We start from the raw sequence: 17,554 nt of genomic DNA, 5'->3' as shown, positions 1-17,554 counted from the left end.
GGAAGAAAAGGGATAAAGTATTCAAGTTTAGACATGTAACAGTTTTCACAAGACACTGCTGGACATCTCTACTGTCACAGATGATGCTCCCCAGCCCCAAATGTCACTAACAAAAGCAGGAATCTGTGAAAAGCAAATAGCAACATGAGAATGACTGATAAAAATAAGAGTGACATTTTCTTCTACAATTTAAATCCTTCCTCTGGGATTACAAATATGCAGCTTTTAGGCTGGTATCAACACAGAGACACCCCTGCTAGTCACATCAGTACAGGAGCACCTTGTGAAACTCTAGGGCAGAATGTCACAGCCTAGAGAGCTTACAGATGTTTTCACTGACCCTCAGGGGTAGCCCAAGACACGTCAGGATGAACTATGATTTAAAAAAAAACAATGTTCCCAGGTAGCTTATTGATTTAGAAAGTACTCCCTCTGAAAATATACTTTTAATCAACTGTTATTTCATACATCAGAACTGAAATAGAGTAGAAAATAGGAATTCAGTACATGTTAGCATGTCTAGATTAACACTGACTGACAAATGCAGAGAATATACCGTGGCTGCTAACAGATATGAAAACTGCAAGCCCTGTTCCTGCTGTGATTGATAAACAGATTTCTTACCTGCGACAAATGCATAACTAATAATGCTAAAAAAAACCCCAAAAAACACTGTTTTCCCAGACTTGAGTATATTTTTAGAAAGAGAGGAGGAAAAAGGAAGAAAAAACCCAACATGCTATGTACTGCTGGCTCTAGAACCAAATCACATGCCACAAAGGTGCTACTCTCACGTGGAGGCACATAAAAGTATGAACCAGATGCAAACACAGATTCAGCCTAACAGGAAGAGTGACAAGGAAACAACACAACCCTTTTTTCCTCTCAAATGTCCTCCCACAGCCTGTTGCCTCAGCAAGGCTCATTCCAGAGGAATAGGGGGAAAATAAGCAAGACCACAACAGTGTTCTTTTGATGCTGTGAGTAAAATAACAGGGTATATGTAAATGTATCTGTACATGTGTGTATATAATATTTCTTTACTTCTTTCTCACTGAAATTATCTTGTCTGTCAGTAAAGAATACTTACAGCAACACCCCAGAATGAGCATTTTAGCATTTTCCAAACTAAGAGCTCTAAAGGTCAGCCTTCAGCTATACCAAATTCAACACAACTGTGACTGTGTCACCACTTGGGAAAGGGAGAGGGTTTTTTTCAGTAAAACATATGGCAACAGCAGTTTATTTTATCACATTGCTGTGTTGTTTTGAAGTGAGAGAAGGCTTGTGGAGAGAGACAGTATCTTTTATTAGACCATCTATTATCGTTTCTTCCCTGCCCTTTTAAAAGTAGTTTATTTTATGGGTTAAGGGTGACTAGAGCAGAGAAAAGAGATCTGCTGTAGTACTCACAGACAAGAGCAGAGAAACAGAGATAAAAAGGGAAAATAAAGAAGAAATAAAGACAGCCTGATCTATTCAAAAGCTGGCATGTGAGGGGTTTATTAGAAACATGGCAGAGTGAGAGGAAAGAAAACAAGGGGGAAAAAGACTCATCCTATACAATGAGTATCTGACTGACAGTACAGACTGACTCTAAGAGCTAATCCAAAACTCCAGCCAGGTCAGCAGAATAATTCTCTCAGATGCCAGTCCAGCCTCTCCTGTATGCAGTTTTCAGTTACATGAATACATCTATGGATGTTCAAGTGAGAAAGAGGATTTTAAAATCTATTTTAGACTTTATAACCCTTCCAGTGCAAATGATGTAGAGGAACGCCAGGTAGTTGCCTGAAAATATGCAAGGAGAAAAGAACACTGTGATTGCTTTTTTGGTTTTTCCTCCATTTGGGGACCCCCAAGATATATACAGCAATCAAAGGCTTCTCACTCCAAGCTCACCTGAGTAACACCACGTAAGGTAACAGGAGAGTGCCAGCATGTGGAAGTTGTTCTGCTACAGCACCAGGGAGATCCTGTCTCCTACTGCAGATTCCCTGCTTGCATGATCATTAGTTAACTTCAAAGAAGCAGCTGACAACCTTCCACAGTGACTGAAGAAAGCTGAAAAGATCAATTACAGAAACGATCAGTATACAAAATATACCCAGGTTCTGCAGCCAGCTATTCCTTGGAAAGGGTATCAGAGACCAAACAAAAGGATAAGTAAATAATCCTAGCCTCTGTTTTCAGCACAAACAGCAGGCAAAAAGAAACCTTTAGGGATACTAATTCTATTGGAAACACATTCTATCAAACACATTGCACTGAAACTTAAAGGAAGCTTTAAAACTTGAAAATAAGAAAACCAATCCCATAAATGGACAAATTTGCTTCCTTGGCAAATTAGTCATCTGGCTAACCTATGTCTTTGTCTTTAAAGCACTCCTGCACTCATCCAAAGTCATTGTTAACTGTACCTGTGGTTTCTGCTCCAGGCACAAAGTAACACATTGTGACGATGCGTGTGCCTGCACAGCATTATATTATTATAATATTAATTATAATATTATGGTTTTGCAGCTGTGGAATGAGGTGGTATCAGCAACTGCAAATACCGTTTTCAGGACCCTACAACATGGATGTCAAAAAACAAAATGCCAACTTTTCTATAATGGCCAGGTTCCTGAACCCCTCTCAGCATGCTCAGTAGTTTCTCAACAGGATTGTGCCCTTCGTAGCAATTGCTGGGTTTTCACATTGGTTACAATGTGAGATGTAACCAAAAGTGTGTTTTAATGTCTAGGCAAACTGTTAAATGGGGCAGTGCTCTTTATCTTCTCCAGCCCTGATAACTCCCTCCCTGGGGCTACCTTAGCTAAGGGGCCACCAAGGTCTCCCCAGGTGCCTTGTGGAACTGAATCATCCCACTGTGAGATGCTCTGCCCAGGGGGAGGAACCAAACATTCCCACTTGGATATAATCTGAGGCTCGGAAGAGCACAGGCAGCACCTGCCACTGGATTCCCAGAGCACAAGAGCTCTTGAGAACCATCACTGGACCTCCAAAGAGCTTTCTGCAGGATCTCTGCTTTGACAGAAGCACATCCATCACTGCAACGGGACTGCAGCCACAGTTTAATCAGACTCCTACCATCACCTTGACCAACAAAGAGGGTGTCATGTATTCTGACTCTTTGAGTTTAAGCCAGTGTTACTGTACTATTGCCTTTATTGCAATTTTCCTATAAAATTGGAGTTCTGACTTGGAATCAAGCCAATCAATCTGACTTGGTTTAGCTCTTCTCTAAATACAAGGAGGAAATCTGGTTTATAAATGTATCAGGCAACTACATTCCTTACTCATATCAACTACTGTTACTGCAGAGCTGCACTAATAACCATGGAGCTGCACCTTTTAATTACAGCAGAGGGTCTAGGCTAAAATACCATGCTGTTAGGGGCCAGGAGGTCTCTTCAGTCCTCCCTTAAGGGGAAAAGAAAAAGAAAAAAAGGATTGAAATGTCAAAAAAATAAACCCCGACTGCTATGCCTATATCATGTGGTTTATCTCTCAGGAGACACCTACAAACCACACAACAGGGCATTTATCTATGTTTGATTCACACCATTTCAGATTTGGCAGGACACAGGCTGACATGGTACACAGCCTCACTCTTAAGACTTTAAACCAGATGTGCAGCAACTGATCAAGAGTTCCTTTTCCCAAGCATGTTCTTTTTTTCCTGTTGAAGTACTTGTTTTAGAGATAGGTCTGCTGAAAGGCTACTGAGCTACACAGTTAAGGAAAATGCACAGAGAGAGGAGCTGCATCTTTGACTGAAGCAGAATCCCTGTCAGCCACAGAGAAGCTGTGCTGCTGTTAAACATCTGATTAGTTTATTCTGCCAAACATCTGAGAGCATCATTAGTCACACAAATGGTTTGAATTATGATCAAATGAGCTGAGTAACCTGCTGCCATGGAACTCCACGAGTGCTGTTTTCTCAGGTCTCAACATGTGTTACTCAGTGCGAAGCCATGTCTCCTGGCTCTATTGCATGGCTCATGCAGGCCAGGGTTTAGAAGTGCCCTTTTCCTCCTAAGGACAACCCTTCCTACTGAATTGTTTTACCTGAAGATTGCCCCAGTATGTATTTCCACTAGACAAGAAGAATCAATGCAATATTTACAGACATCTTTTGTCACTGCACTATCATGCGCTCTTTTTGTTGGCAGGTATAGAGATGTGTTGCTGTCTATTTTTTGAAAACAAAACTAAAACCAGAAACCAAATCACATTTCCCTGATGATTTGAAGCTCAGTGGTGATGAAAAGGAATTAATGAAACCAATTTGTCATTTTGCCAAGACACCACCAGGCTATCTCTACCACAAGAGAGAGTACCAGCACAACAGCCATGAGATTTACCTTCCTCCTTTACATTTTGCTGTAACTGAACCATTTGTAGCAAAGAGGCTCTGACATAGATCAAAACACATCAGCTCAACCTAATTCCAACAGAAAAAAATATTAAATGCCAGTTTTTCAAAGCATCAGTCCTCCAGTCCTGTCTCACTTTTGAAGGCTGACACCTGCTGTGATAATTCCCAAGGGCGAGTAAATCCCTGTAGTCCAGCAGATGAGAGATTCCTGTATAAGCAAAAACATCATTTTCAACTTATATTTCCATTACTGTGTGTCTAAACTCTTTGCTCAGAAACTAAAGTACCCAGATAGATTCACACAGAAATCTGGGAATCCCCATATGTATTTCCCTTTGTGCTGTAAAATATTTTACCAAACAGGAGTTATTCTGTACAGAATCAACACAGCGGGAAAAATTCCTGCTGTTCTCAGTTCAGTGATACTGAAATATTTTATCCTGAGATACAGAAGAATGTTTCTGTGCACAGTCTTCCCTAAAATTATTGCATGGAAAGGTGTCAAGAAATATACAGGCGTACTGATGAAAGATTTGTAAGAATAGCCACAAATCAGTGCGTTCTTTCTTAGTTCTACAGAATCTGAAATTGGGAGTTTTGTTCTCCCCTCTGGAAATAAATTGGTTTATAAAATCTGAAGGAGAGAAATTACACAAATGCACTGCTGTGACCTGGAGCAGTTACACTCATTTAGCCATGGCTCAACCATCACGAAGCTCCACACTCAACTGCCCTGTCAGCACTGCCAGACAAGGAATAAGCATCCAGGTTCATTCCCTTAGTGACCTGTGATTTTTTCTTCATTCCTGTTTTCAAACACTTTCTGCAGAGAGCACCTGATTGAGTATAGCCGAGCTAGATCTACAGCAAGCACCTGCTGAAATGCTACAGATGTTATTTTGTGTCATGTGATAAAATCACAACAAACACTACTAGCTTCAACAACAGTGAGGGCAAGATTTAATCATTATTGCACTCATGGGTTGGAATTTTCTAAGTGAGAAAGGTCTTCAAGTGAAACAAGTAGTTTCAGGAAAAACATTTCCATTCAAAAAATTTTCATTTCTTCCTTTTAGGAGAATAAGAACAAAACTATTCCGTTCCAAGGGAGATATACTTATTTGAGTTTATCTGAACTACTGCAGTGCCTCATGACATTCCAGTTTTCCACTGACAGATCACATGTGTAACATGCACTGGCTTGGAAAACATATCAATTAGTATACTGATAATAATTAACATAATACAAAAATACCACTTTTCTTCTGCCAGGAATCCTTTTGTTCAAAAATCTGTTTACAGATCATGTTTAATTATTACAGCCTGACATAATGTATTGGGGGAGGAAGTGTATTTATAAGTTCCAACAGCCCTTACAGTATAAAGACAAGACAGAACCTCTGTGGGACTGACACCTGCAGGCTCCCAGCCCACAGCAGCAAACCTGCACCAGGCAGTGAAATAATTTCACTCATTCTCTGCCATAACACCTTTTCCTCTTGTTGATGAGGAGACACTTCCCAAAAAATAAAACCACTGATCTTCACAGTCCAGATTACCACAGAAAAATAATGGCTTTCCCCACTGAGAGACAGGTGGAGTTACTCGGTAGCTCCCCTTTGCACAAACTCACCCTCTCAGATTTCCAACACTTCCATTCCCCAGCTCATACAGTTCACTGCAATTGAGATATGATTGTTTTCATTAATTAGAAGAGATTAGCAATGCTAAAGTCCTCTCCTGACAGAAATAAAGGCACGATCGACAAAATTATGCCCACTTAAATATGGAATTAAAGAGCAACAAATGCCTTGCAAATTTGCCACTAATACGTTCTCTGCTCTTGCTGAGTGTTATTTTATTTATGGATTTACTATGGCTTCCAAGATGATAACTGCAACTCCTGTTTTTATGAAAGGACATCTGGATCAGGCACATATCCAGAATTAGTATTCTTCTTGCAGCAGAACTCCAGCATCTGTTCCATATGCTATCGTATCTTGTATATTGAATAACTTCCAATAGAACTGGATTTTGCAGTGTTTGCTACAGTGCTGTGAGAGTGTTCATCAATATGTTTCTCCACTTAGAATTCAAAACCTACTCAGCATTAAGAAATACAGGCTAACAGCTTTTTTCTCCCAAGAAACCTCTGGCTGTGCAGCTCTGCACATTGTCACAGCCTTTGCACCACTGTGGTTATAGACAGCACGCATCAGTTTTTGTCTGCAGTGGCCTTAAAGAAGGCTATGTTCCAAAGTTTCCAAATGGAGTCCTAAAATATGGGGGAATTTTACCATCAATAATCTGTAACTCCTTAAAGGTATATTTTCCCTGCATAACATTCTTCCCTGTTTTTCTTTTTGATGCATCTGAATGACCTGGAGCAAATGGCCAGTTCTAAGCAGACTGATAAATTAGCAGGGTCTAGATAGAGAATACAATACTGGGGAGAGATTGCCAACAGAACCTCAAAGTAAATCATTTTTATAACTTCCCTTAAGATTTTTTTCTGACCTTATAGCAAAGCCTCATTACATTTCCCAAACTTCATATGTTCCTTTACAAGTATTTCTTTTTAATCTGGCAAATAACCAGATTAATTCCTTTCTTTTTATCTTCCATTTTCATCAGACTTTCTGGTTTGCCAGCATAATTTATTTCACTTTAAAAAGTTTCAAGGAGTGGAGTTGAAAGTTTTATATCAAGAACACCTTTCAACATGCAGTTGTTCTACAAATTAAGATTCCCTGCAGACAGGTAAATGTACCCATGCTCTCCTTTGTACCATCTTTTCCCTCACATATTTCCTGTCTAGTAAAGTTACTCTTCAGTTTTGTTTTCTGCTTTGCATGTAAAAAAAAAAATATTTTGGCTTTTGGGGACTTAGTGATATTATCATGTTCTAAGACTTAATGCTGTTTTCCACACAACATCCATTATTCCACCACATATCTACACTCACTGACACTCACCAGCCTGTCCTAAATGTGGTCTGAAACACTTCTGCTCCATGAACTGTTCATCAACAGTTCATCAAATGTCTTATCTTGATCTCACCCTCTGTTACACAAAACTTACAAGCACCTGTGGGTGTATTGAGGAATTCAAATGGATCACTGTCACACCTACACCTTGTCTCTCCTGCTTGAAGACAAATGTAAGAGAAATGTTTCATTTACTCTTTTTTTTTCTTTTTTTCCCCTAGAAAGGCTTGACACTGAAGGAAATTTTTAAAGATATTTTCAGCTCCACCAGGGATTTTGCTGAGCAGTGAATCATAAGACATTCATCTTCTCACCCACATAGTGCAGTCAAAGTGCAGCTTGTCTTTTGGTCACCAATTTCACACTGCTCCCAAACCATTTCTGAACTAGCTTGTCCACTGCTGCATCACTGTCAGCCAGAGCTCCCCCCATGCCTAGAACCACTCTGTGCTGTGCCTGCACACAAGGAAAACCAAGGAAAATGTACCTCATTTGGGCTTTCCATCCCTTTCTCCCACATGCCACTTTTATGCACTTTTCTTCTTACCAGCCCTTTGTCAAATTTATTTCCATTTGCCTCCCCCAAGTGTTTCATGTATCCTGCCTACTGCATGTTTAAGACTTCCTCCCTCTTTCACTGTACACTTTTCTGCCCTCTTGACAGACAATCTGTAAGTGGAGCTTGTATCAAAACACAACCACTAATCTTTTGCTACTTTCTTTTGTCCTCAGTAAAAGACATGCACTACACATCCCATTCATTGATTCCTCTTACATCAAAACCTCCTAGCAACTGTGGGAGTATCATTACAACTCCACTTTGGGCTCTACACATATTTAGTCTGTCAGCAGCCAAAAACCCAAAATCTGTTGAAAATTGACTATCATGATGCTAGATTAAAAAAAAAAAAAAAACAATCCTCCTAGCTAGCAGTCTATCTGCTCTCCTTTTCTCACTATGTAAATAAAACACATGTATGTTCACCTGAGTGCAGTGGTAATTCATGGAAGCATGTGCTGCTACCCATGTATTTGTCCTCTGCCTTTATTCTCCTAAGTGCTAGGATTGGCTCTAGAACCTATTTGGACTACATTTTCTTCTTGTATTTGCATTCAGGTTGCATTTCAGTTCTCTTCTGAAAAGATTTACAAAACCCACTCACTTGTTTCTCTTTTATGGACCAAATGTTACTCTCCAGAAGATTTTTGTCCTCTTATAGGAAATACTATTTGTTCACACATGAAAATATATTCTTACAACCTGTGCAGTGCAGAGGAGTTTTCATAGACCAATATTAGAAAATTATTTTTTAAAAAATACCAAGTCCAAAATTTCCAAACTTAGCAATGAACTTCAGATGTCTCTAGTAGATTGCCTACATGTTGCCCTCCAGAAGCTGAAGGAAGGATGTCACACATCTTCAAGTTCTCTCAGCCCCATCACCTCACCCAGTGAAGGGTGGGGGTACATGACAGCAATTCCCACCAGCAGTGGTTGTGTTTCACTCTTACACTGCCAGGGGAAGCTGAGAGTGCATGGTGTGTCTTATCAGCTTCCCAATCACCTTCTGCATGCTGGATTTGCTAAGGTTTGGGGCTGCATTTTTTTTTTTTATGTCCTTTTCAAATAACTTGTTCTTTTACTTGCCATTCTGTCTTATTATAATTATCACTACAAGAGGAGTAACCTGGTTAATTGAAACCTAAATCATCTGCTGCCTTCCAATGCACATTCAAAAAGCCAATGTTTAAATATTGCTTGTCAAGGCGTGGGATGGATTTGTGGAGTTCACCATGCCTTTTTGACCTTTTTTCTTTTTTTTTTTTTTGTTTGTTTGGTTGGTTGGTTTTTGTTTGTTTGTTTTGCTCTGCACCTGCTGAGGTAAAAAGGCCTGCAATGGAAGTGTTTTCACCTCAATAGGGTGGAAGGATTATGTAAACAGTTGTCTGGAAAGAGGGTCCTTGGCAGATCCCATGCTGTCAAACAACAATTGTGACTTCTTGCATTTCGAACGTCATGCTCAGATGGTTTCATCTGAAACCCCGTGGGTAATAGTAGCCTTTTGAGGTTATGATATCTCTGGATGGAATTCAATAAAAGAAATTCACTTTCAATTGAAGCCCTGGAACACTGCCAGACAGCCCCAACAATGAGATGCCTCTCCAAAGAAAATTGGACTGATCACCCCCTCCATTTTTTCTCCTCCCCTTTCCATCCCTCTCTTCATCTTTATTTGTGCTTTTAACCTTGTTTGTGGGTTCCTTTTTTTGATATATTTCCTCTCCCAATAAGTTTGGGATCCTGAAGCTTTGAAAAAAAATAAATAAACACTTGGAACTGAAAGAGTAGAAGCCAGTAATAGAGAGACAGAGACTCCCACAGTGGCAAAGTCTCTCTCAATAGCTGACCTTTGCCACATATGTGAAAGGAAACAGAACAGAACCTCTGCTCTGGGTGAAGGGGGGAAATTATTCCAACCACCAGCCTCCTTGTTAAAGTACTTATTTAAGTCTTTAGTTTAAGGAAGGGGAAAAGCTCACAAAACCCACCTCATTTCCAGAAGCAAAAATGTTGGCTTTTTGCTAGGGTTGCCATTCATGATGACTTGGGATTTTTTTTTGCTTTTTTGCTTTGTTTTGGGGTTTTTTTTTTGTTTTGTTTTGATTTTGATTTTTTTTTCTTTTTTGCATTCCACCCCTTCTTCCCCCTGGATTTATCAGGTGTTGCAATTGTCTGTCTTCTCTTGGTTGTAATCATCTAAGCAGATTGAAGAGTGTGCATAGTTGGGAGGCACAATGGGAATGGAGAAGATGCATAAATCTTGTGAAAGTAATAATTTTCTCCAATATTTTCTTAATCAATGATCTACCTCTTGAGCAGTTACTACTACAAGTGATTTTCATTTGATTTCCTGTCAAGTCAAACTGGCATAGGAAATGCATTAAAGGAAATAAATTCCCCATGCCTTGGAAACAGATCTCTTTGGCAGGTTTTGTGTTGAAGTTCCGTATGGTTTGCACTTGATGAACACTGGGTTGTAAATCCCTTCTTTTGCTTCAGTTCTACAGTGATTTCTTTTTCTTACATTAGGGTAAGATTTCAAAACCAGTGGGTAACAGCAATGTTTGAGTTAAAAAAATCAGACTTACTTCCTCTCCCTACAGCATTATTTGTTCTTTAATCTCTCCAAAGCTCACAACCTACCCAGGTTCAGGTGTGGCCATGTGTCAGCTGGGACAACAGGCATGGGTTGTTGGGGAAAGAGGGTCATTTGTTCTGCACATGGTGTTTTCTTCTGATCAGCCACTTCAAAAGAATTGCAGGAGATGCCCAGACACTTTCTTTTACAAGAAAATCAAATTCCTGGCTCACAGAGATCCTTGGGATCCACTTGCACTTTTGAGAGAGCTGCCTGTTGACATCAAAGCTAAGTCTAGAGCACAAGCTTCTGAGCAAATGAGTTTAAATCCTGCTCTCATTTCAGATTGCTACATTTTTAACTGTTCTCCCTAAACTATTCTGTACATACTATTAAATAGAAGCAATAGGATTCATTTATTTCACAAGAGCAGCTCCAGCTAAAATTCCTTGCTAAGACTTACACAAATTCAGAGTGTCAGCATTAAACACACCCAAACCCAGTTTACTGCATACAAATTCTTTAGGTATTGCACATACAAGCAGCTGGCAGGTCTGGGTAAATTTGCATCCATAAATATTAAGTAGGGATTACACATCTCTAACATACAAGATTTCCCACTAAGTTTCTCATGAGCACAAGGAAATTAAACAACTGCTCCAAGTTCACCCAAGAGCTCAGTGACAGAGTGAGGAACAGAAAGGACTTCTTACCTCTCCTCTCACACCCAGTCCTGAAAATATGTTACCTCCTTAGAGTGAAGGCTTGGTGTAAGAGACAGTCCCAATAACTAAGGTATCAAGAAAGGGATCTGAAAATATTTAGGTGCATCTCATGATGCTAGATTGAAAAAAAAAAAAAAAACAATCCTCCTAGCTAGCAGTCTATCTGCTCTCCTTTTCTCACTATGTAAATAAAACACATGTATGTTCACCTGAGTGCAGTGGTAATTCATGGAAGCATGTGCTGCTACCCATGTATTTGTCCTCTGCCTTTATTCTCCTGAGTGCTAGGCTTGGCTATAGAACCTATTTGGACTACATTTTCTTCTTGTCATTGCATTCAGGTTGCATTTCAGCTCTCTTCTGAAAAGATTTACAAAACCCACTCACTTGTTTATCTTTTATAGACCAAAATATTACTCTCCAGAAGATTTTTGTCCTCTTATAGGAAATACTATTTGTTCACACATGAAAATATATTCTTACAACCTGTACAGTGCAGAGGAGTTTTCATAGACCAATATTAGAAAATTATTTTTTAAAAAATACCATGTCTAAAATCTCTGCAGAACTACTTTCTTACCCTTTTCAGTATTTGAAAGATTTTCACTTTGCTATGAGGTAACAAAGTAAATTCAAAGCTTTACAGATAGAGCAGTTCATGAATATCCCATCACCCTATTATTTACCAGCCTTCATCTGAAATTTTTTTCCAAGAAAAAACAAAACCCGAACAGTTGTAACAGACATATAAGGCAAAAAATGTATTTGTGCTTTTGAAGCAATTCAGACATCTGTAGTCTAATAATCTACTTTTTCCTGTAGCAATAATAGAAAAATATTCCTTGACAAGTACAACAGAAGGTCTAATCTGCAAAAATTACAGACATTCTTCATTGTATTCTTAAAAAAGCATTTTTGCTACAAAAAACAGCCAGAATTTTCCATTGCTTCCATAGATAAACAGACCAGCTTCACAGCTAGTACAATTTAGGTAGTACTGGTGCATGTACACCAGCAGAAGTAGATATAGGATAAATCCTGAGGTTTGGCATTACACAATTAATAAGTGCAGTCCTACTTACCAAGATGAGCATATTCTCTTCCCTTGCCAGCATGGATTTCATTTGATTCCTTAATCATAGCTTGATATTAATGGCTCTAACATGGATACTGCTATGTGAGGATCAAGGTGTTTTACTGCTAGATAATTTATTTTTTAATTTCAGCATATCTTCTTCTAGTTGAGTATCCAGGGTGCACTATAAATCAAAACAAACATTTATTTACATGAAATAGCAGCCATATTGCTAACAATAAAAGTCACAATAGCCTGTGAAGTTGTAAACAAAGACCTCGAAGCCAAAGAAATAATCTAATTTTTACATCCTTCTTCTTTCTGTAATTCAGGTTATTATCAAACAAGTTCTTTTCATAGCTGGGAATAATCTAAAGCCTTGATTGGAATATATAACCTTTACTTTCATGAACCAAGCCAAATTCATTAGGAAAGCAGAGCTGTGAGTTCTAAGCTATTCAGAAGCAGAGGAGTCCAGAAGAAAATAATTTTCCTCTAGCCAAGAGAGTCTGTACTGACCCAGAATCCTGGATGGCAGTGAAATTTAATTGTAGCATACAATAATAATCCTAAAATTTAAAAATCCCAAAAATTTGCAATTAACAGAATTTAATGGGATCCTAAATTAGTTGTTTTAGCTGTGGTCATGAGTCATTTAATGAGAAGAATTTCAATCCATCCCCCAAATGTGATTTTTTTTTTTTACAGGATTTTGTTCTAATAAGATTGGATTGTCACTTTGTGTTCCACTAAGTTATCTCCTTTTTTTTTTTTTTTTAAGATGGTCACTGCTGCATAACACTAAGAAAGTAATTGATTATTTTAAGGTAGTGCAGAGTGTGTCCCAGGTGACCTTGCAAAGTCTTGGGAAGATTAACCAGGATAGGCAGGATATGACATTCATGAAAAAGAACAGTGTTAATAAAAGGCTAGATGAGGAAAGAAAGATATGTGCCCCTCCAAAAAAAACCTCAAAACATCTAAAAGCCCAAACAACACCCAAGTAGCACAAATATGTCAGACTTCTGTGAGGGGATGCTTATTTTTCCTTCAGATTTTGACAAGAGTATGGTATAACTCTATTTTCCACTTCTTGAGCCATGTTTAAGTCAGCTTCCCTTTCTGCACATGAAAACATGCTGCCCCAGAAATACTGAATTCAAGAACAATGTGCATTTCAATTGTCATTCCCACTATGAAGCCTACTATCTACTGGGAAGATATCACAAGATAGCAAAGAAACCTCCAGTAAGTAAAACAAAAAGCAATCCAAAAATCACGTTTTACAGACAGAAAATACTCGAACCCCAGGAAATTTTCATTTTGTTCTAAAAACACAATCTGAAAAGAAATACTGCTAAAGAAAATCGATTGTGCTTTACGAACTAATACTACACTGAAGAGTTTTCTGTCCTGTACAGGTGGAATTCCCCACTCTTTTTAAATTAATTGCTTCTTCCCTATCAGGTCTCCGGTGCTGTAGGGCAGAAGAGATTTCAGCTACACCTGCCCACATTGCCCCACTGTGCTCTTCAGCCACAGACAAACATTTGTTTCTTGCCCAGCTGCCTGTCTCTGGACCCTCATTTTCCTCTGTACTTCCACTACCAAGCTCCTTTCAGAGACCAGAGTGGCCACCAAACAGCAATTCCAGGAGTGCAAATTGTCATCTCCAAGGCAAAATCCACTCAGCTAACAGCTCCCATGAATCACTCAAGAAAATACTCATTGCTTCTACCACCATCTCCTGCTTCTAGAAACAGATCTCATCACAGCCTGGAGTGTTCTAGGGCCAAAAGACTGAAATTACAAATTTAAACTTCCCATAATAAGATTGAATTAGAGCTACTTCCATTGGAAATTTTGCTTGAAAATCCCATGGCATTTTGTAACCTCTCTCCCATACAGTGATTCATCTCACCATCTATACAAAATTCCATCTTCATTTTTTTAATTTATTAATCAATCTTCCCAATTAAGGATAGCAGAATGTTCCCCATACAAAAAAAAAAAAAAAAAAAAAAGACTTTTAGATAATTATATTCTTTGCACAAAAGAGTTTTCATTTTGTTGAAAAAGACAAGCATACAGGAAGGAGCCAACAAGTACAACCCACCAGGATTAAATCCCAGCAAATCAGAAAACAAAACCAGCAAGCCAAGTAACAGTGGTTTCACATCCTGTAGCCACTCCTCTGCTGAACTCTCAGTCCTGATCCTCTGGGATGCTCAGTCTACAAGTGACCTTCAAAATGTAAGCCTGAAAACTAAAATTTTCAAACATATGGTCACTAATGTTTTAATATGTGATTCAGCTTTGCTTTAGTGTATATATATATATATTATTAACCAATTTATTTTTTGCTAAGTATTACATTTGAGCTCGTTCTCTGCTCAGCACCAGACATACCAGTTTTGCAGCTGGAGATGGACAGATGTTCTCCTATATTCTGGGGTGTCCTGGTTTAGGACAAATTTTGGAGGGAATTCCCTTTCAAGGAATGGCAAGGAAGGCTGGGTATAGTTTTGCTGTATCCACTGGCACATGATGTGCTGAAAACCACCCTAGGTCAGGGGTGGCTCTGTGTGGTTGAAAATCTTCTCCTCCAACCCGTGCTTCCAAAGAAAGGCTCAGCAGTCTCTGTTGTTTGGTCTCAAAGCAGTTTATTGCAAGTTATAGAAAAGATTTTCTCCTGGGGCTGCTGTGGTTTGCTCACAGCTCAGGCAGAGGCACACACACACCCTGACATCCTCTCTGACCCCGACTGCTTCTTCTCTCCCCGCCCAGGGCTGCTGCTGTCTGTGATATGGGACATTATGTGATACCTGTTTACAGTTTTCCCCCAGTGCCTATTACCTATATTAAATGGTGATTTTCTATATTTTATATGGTACATTACGTGTTACATGGTTACAGTTTTCCCCAATGCCCATTACCTATATTAAATGGTGCTTTTCTACTCTAAACCAATCTGTGAGTGCCAACATCACCAAGAACATGGAGGTAAGGAAGAAGAAAGAGGGAGGACAGGACAGGCCCAAATCCCAAATCCATCTTAAAACCTCTGACCCCCATGTACAAAACTAAAACCCCCTGTACAAGTATTGAAACAGCACTAAAAAATTCTTCTCTCTGCTTTGTGACTACTTCTACTCTAATATCTAAACTTTTGTGACTTCTTGATCTTCCTGCAAGGTTGGTAAATCATTCCACGGCTCAAATCCAAAATCACAGCTGTTTCCAGCTGCCTGCCAGGTCTCAAATGCTTCTGACCTGGGCCCGGAACATCCAAAATATCTGAGGGAAATTTGAGTTCTGACAATGATGCACTCTGCTCCCTTCCACACCCCAGGGAATGTGGGTGTATCAGGGCTCTCTATCCAAGTGCAGACATTTCCTGCTTTTCCTTCTGGATGTTTCCAGCATGACAGCCAGCACAGAGACCTTCTGTGCTACAGCATCATGCAGGGTATCTGTGCTAGACATGACTTCTGTGATGCTGGGGAAGCTGAAGAACTGATAGTCACTTTGCCACTATGTTCCAAGCCACTGGGAGGGATTTAAATTTTCTTTGTACTGCCATTTGTAGATAGCAGATAAAAGGATCCAGCTACCTTTTCAACAGGAAAGGAAGGGCAGTATTTTCTGGAGGATGCCTCCTAATTAGGTATTTCAGAAAAGGGGGAAAACCTCCACAACTTTCAGCATCCAGGCATTCTAGCTGGTACTGGCTTTTTGAGCAAGGGAATCCTTGGTTTTTGCCTGCTTGAAAAATGCTGCTGCAAATGCCACACAGCAAACACACAGAGCCAAACATTCATTGGAAACTCCTGCCTCTGGAACACTGATGAAAATCAGCTGCCTGGCTCCTGTATGGCACTGCCACCTATTTTCCCAAGGGGTTCTCATTTCACCAGAGAATGGGAATTTTGTGAAGATTGCCCTTTCTTCCAAGATTTTCTGCGTGTGCTTGGCCAAAGCATAAGAGATGTATTTAAAAAGAGCAAATGGAAGCCATGCATCATCTGCAGCTTGCACAGGCTAACAGCCAAATTACTCTGTTTACTGCAACTTCTATGCCCAGAGAGGTTTCTTTTGTTCTTAAAACAGCATCAGTCACTGCAGAGTGGAGATACAAGGAAACTGAAGATTATATATTTACACATATATTTTGTCACAAGTCCTGGTGCTTGTACCTATTATTCACTTTAATCATCGTTTTAATTGATTTGCATGTTACAGTACTGCAGCTTCTGTAGACCAATAAATATATCAATATTGGATGTTAAATAAGAATATTAAAAGGCTTCTCTAATGCATAAATTACTTCATGGCAAACAATCACTTCCTCTCAGATCATCACTATTGCAAATTTAGAACCTTACCCAAAAGGCTTTTCCCTAATGTGTTTCCTAGTAATTAAAAAATTAATAAAATATGATTTACATTATGATGTTTTAATTGAAGTTGAGTAGCAGTGTGAGAATGTGCTATTTTCTTAATTGAATGAGTATTAAAACTTGGAGGGGAACATATCAAGCTCTGAGTTCAAATGTATTTCTTTTAATTTTGTTACTTATATCTCAGTAACCACCTCAAATTCCCAGCCCAGGTCAAGAACTCACAGGCCAGAAACTCTGCAAAGCCATCATAAGGAAAATGTCCCTGGCATAAAACAGCTTGCTAGCAAAAAACCACATGATGTAAAACAGGAAGACAAAACCCTGAGTATCATTACCCACACCTTGAAAAGCAGGGATGGAGATGTAGGCTGCTGGAAGCCAGGGAGTCTGAGCTAGGGTAAGAAAATGGAACTGAACTCTATTAAATGTATCAGAAGATATTATCCATGCTTACAAGGGGAATATTTCTGGTCCTAAGGGTCTCATTAATCTAGTGGAAAAGTCATGACAAGACCTTGTGGCCAGGAGCCAAAGCCAGGCAAGTTCAGAGACGTGAAGGGTGCCCATTTCTAAAAAGGGAAAGTAGGGCATTAGAGTTCCAGCACTGGTACAGAGAGACACAGTGACTTCTCCAGCTCCTGGAGGCACTGAAATAGAGCTAAATGTCTGCCAAAAAAGGCAGAGATCCTGTACACCAAAGTCACAGGCCAATTGCAAGAATCACTACTCATATTTCACAGTCTGGTCATACTCAATATCAAACCCTTCTGATTTTGACTGAGTCAAGAGCAAACTCTCAAATCCAACCTTTTATCTCAGCTACTTTATTTCAGAGATCAT

At 39.3% G+C, this 17,554-nt stretch overlaps 1 protein-coding gene across 2 annotated transcripts in view; it reads right to left on the bottom strand.

Moving 5' to 3' along the window:
* LOC146768063 (uncharacterized) overlaps window positions 1-17,554 on the bottom strand; it is a 518,279-nt gene that overhangs the window by 476,677 nt on the left and 24,048 nt on the right. For both annotated transcript variants that reach the window (XR_014954527.1, XM_085577230.1), the window contains exon 1: window positions 1-17,554. This exon is cut by the window's left edge and continues 49,584 nt beyond it; it is cut by the window's right edge and continues 24,048 nt beyond it. The gene's annotated coding sequence lies outside the window, so the exon portion shown is untranslated.

This window comes from Lonchura striata, chromosome 3 (genome assembly GCF_050655825.1).
Source record: "Lonchura striata isolate lonStrDom1 chromosome 3, ASM5065582v1, whole genome shotgun sequence".
Taxonomy (NCBI): domain Eukaryota; kingdom Metazoa; phylum Chordata; class Aves; order Passeriformes; family Estrildidae; genus Lonchura; species Lonchura striata.
Note: the sequence above shows the minus strand (reverse complement) of the source record. Positions and strands in the feature narration are given on the sequence as shown.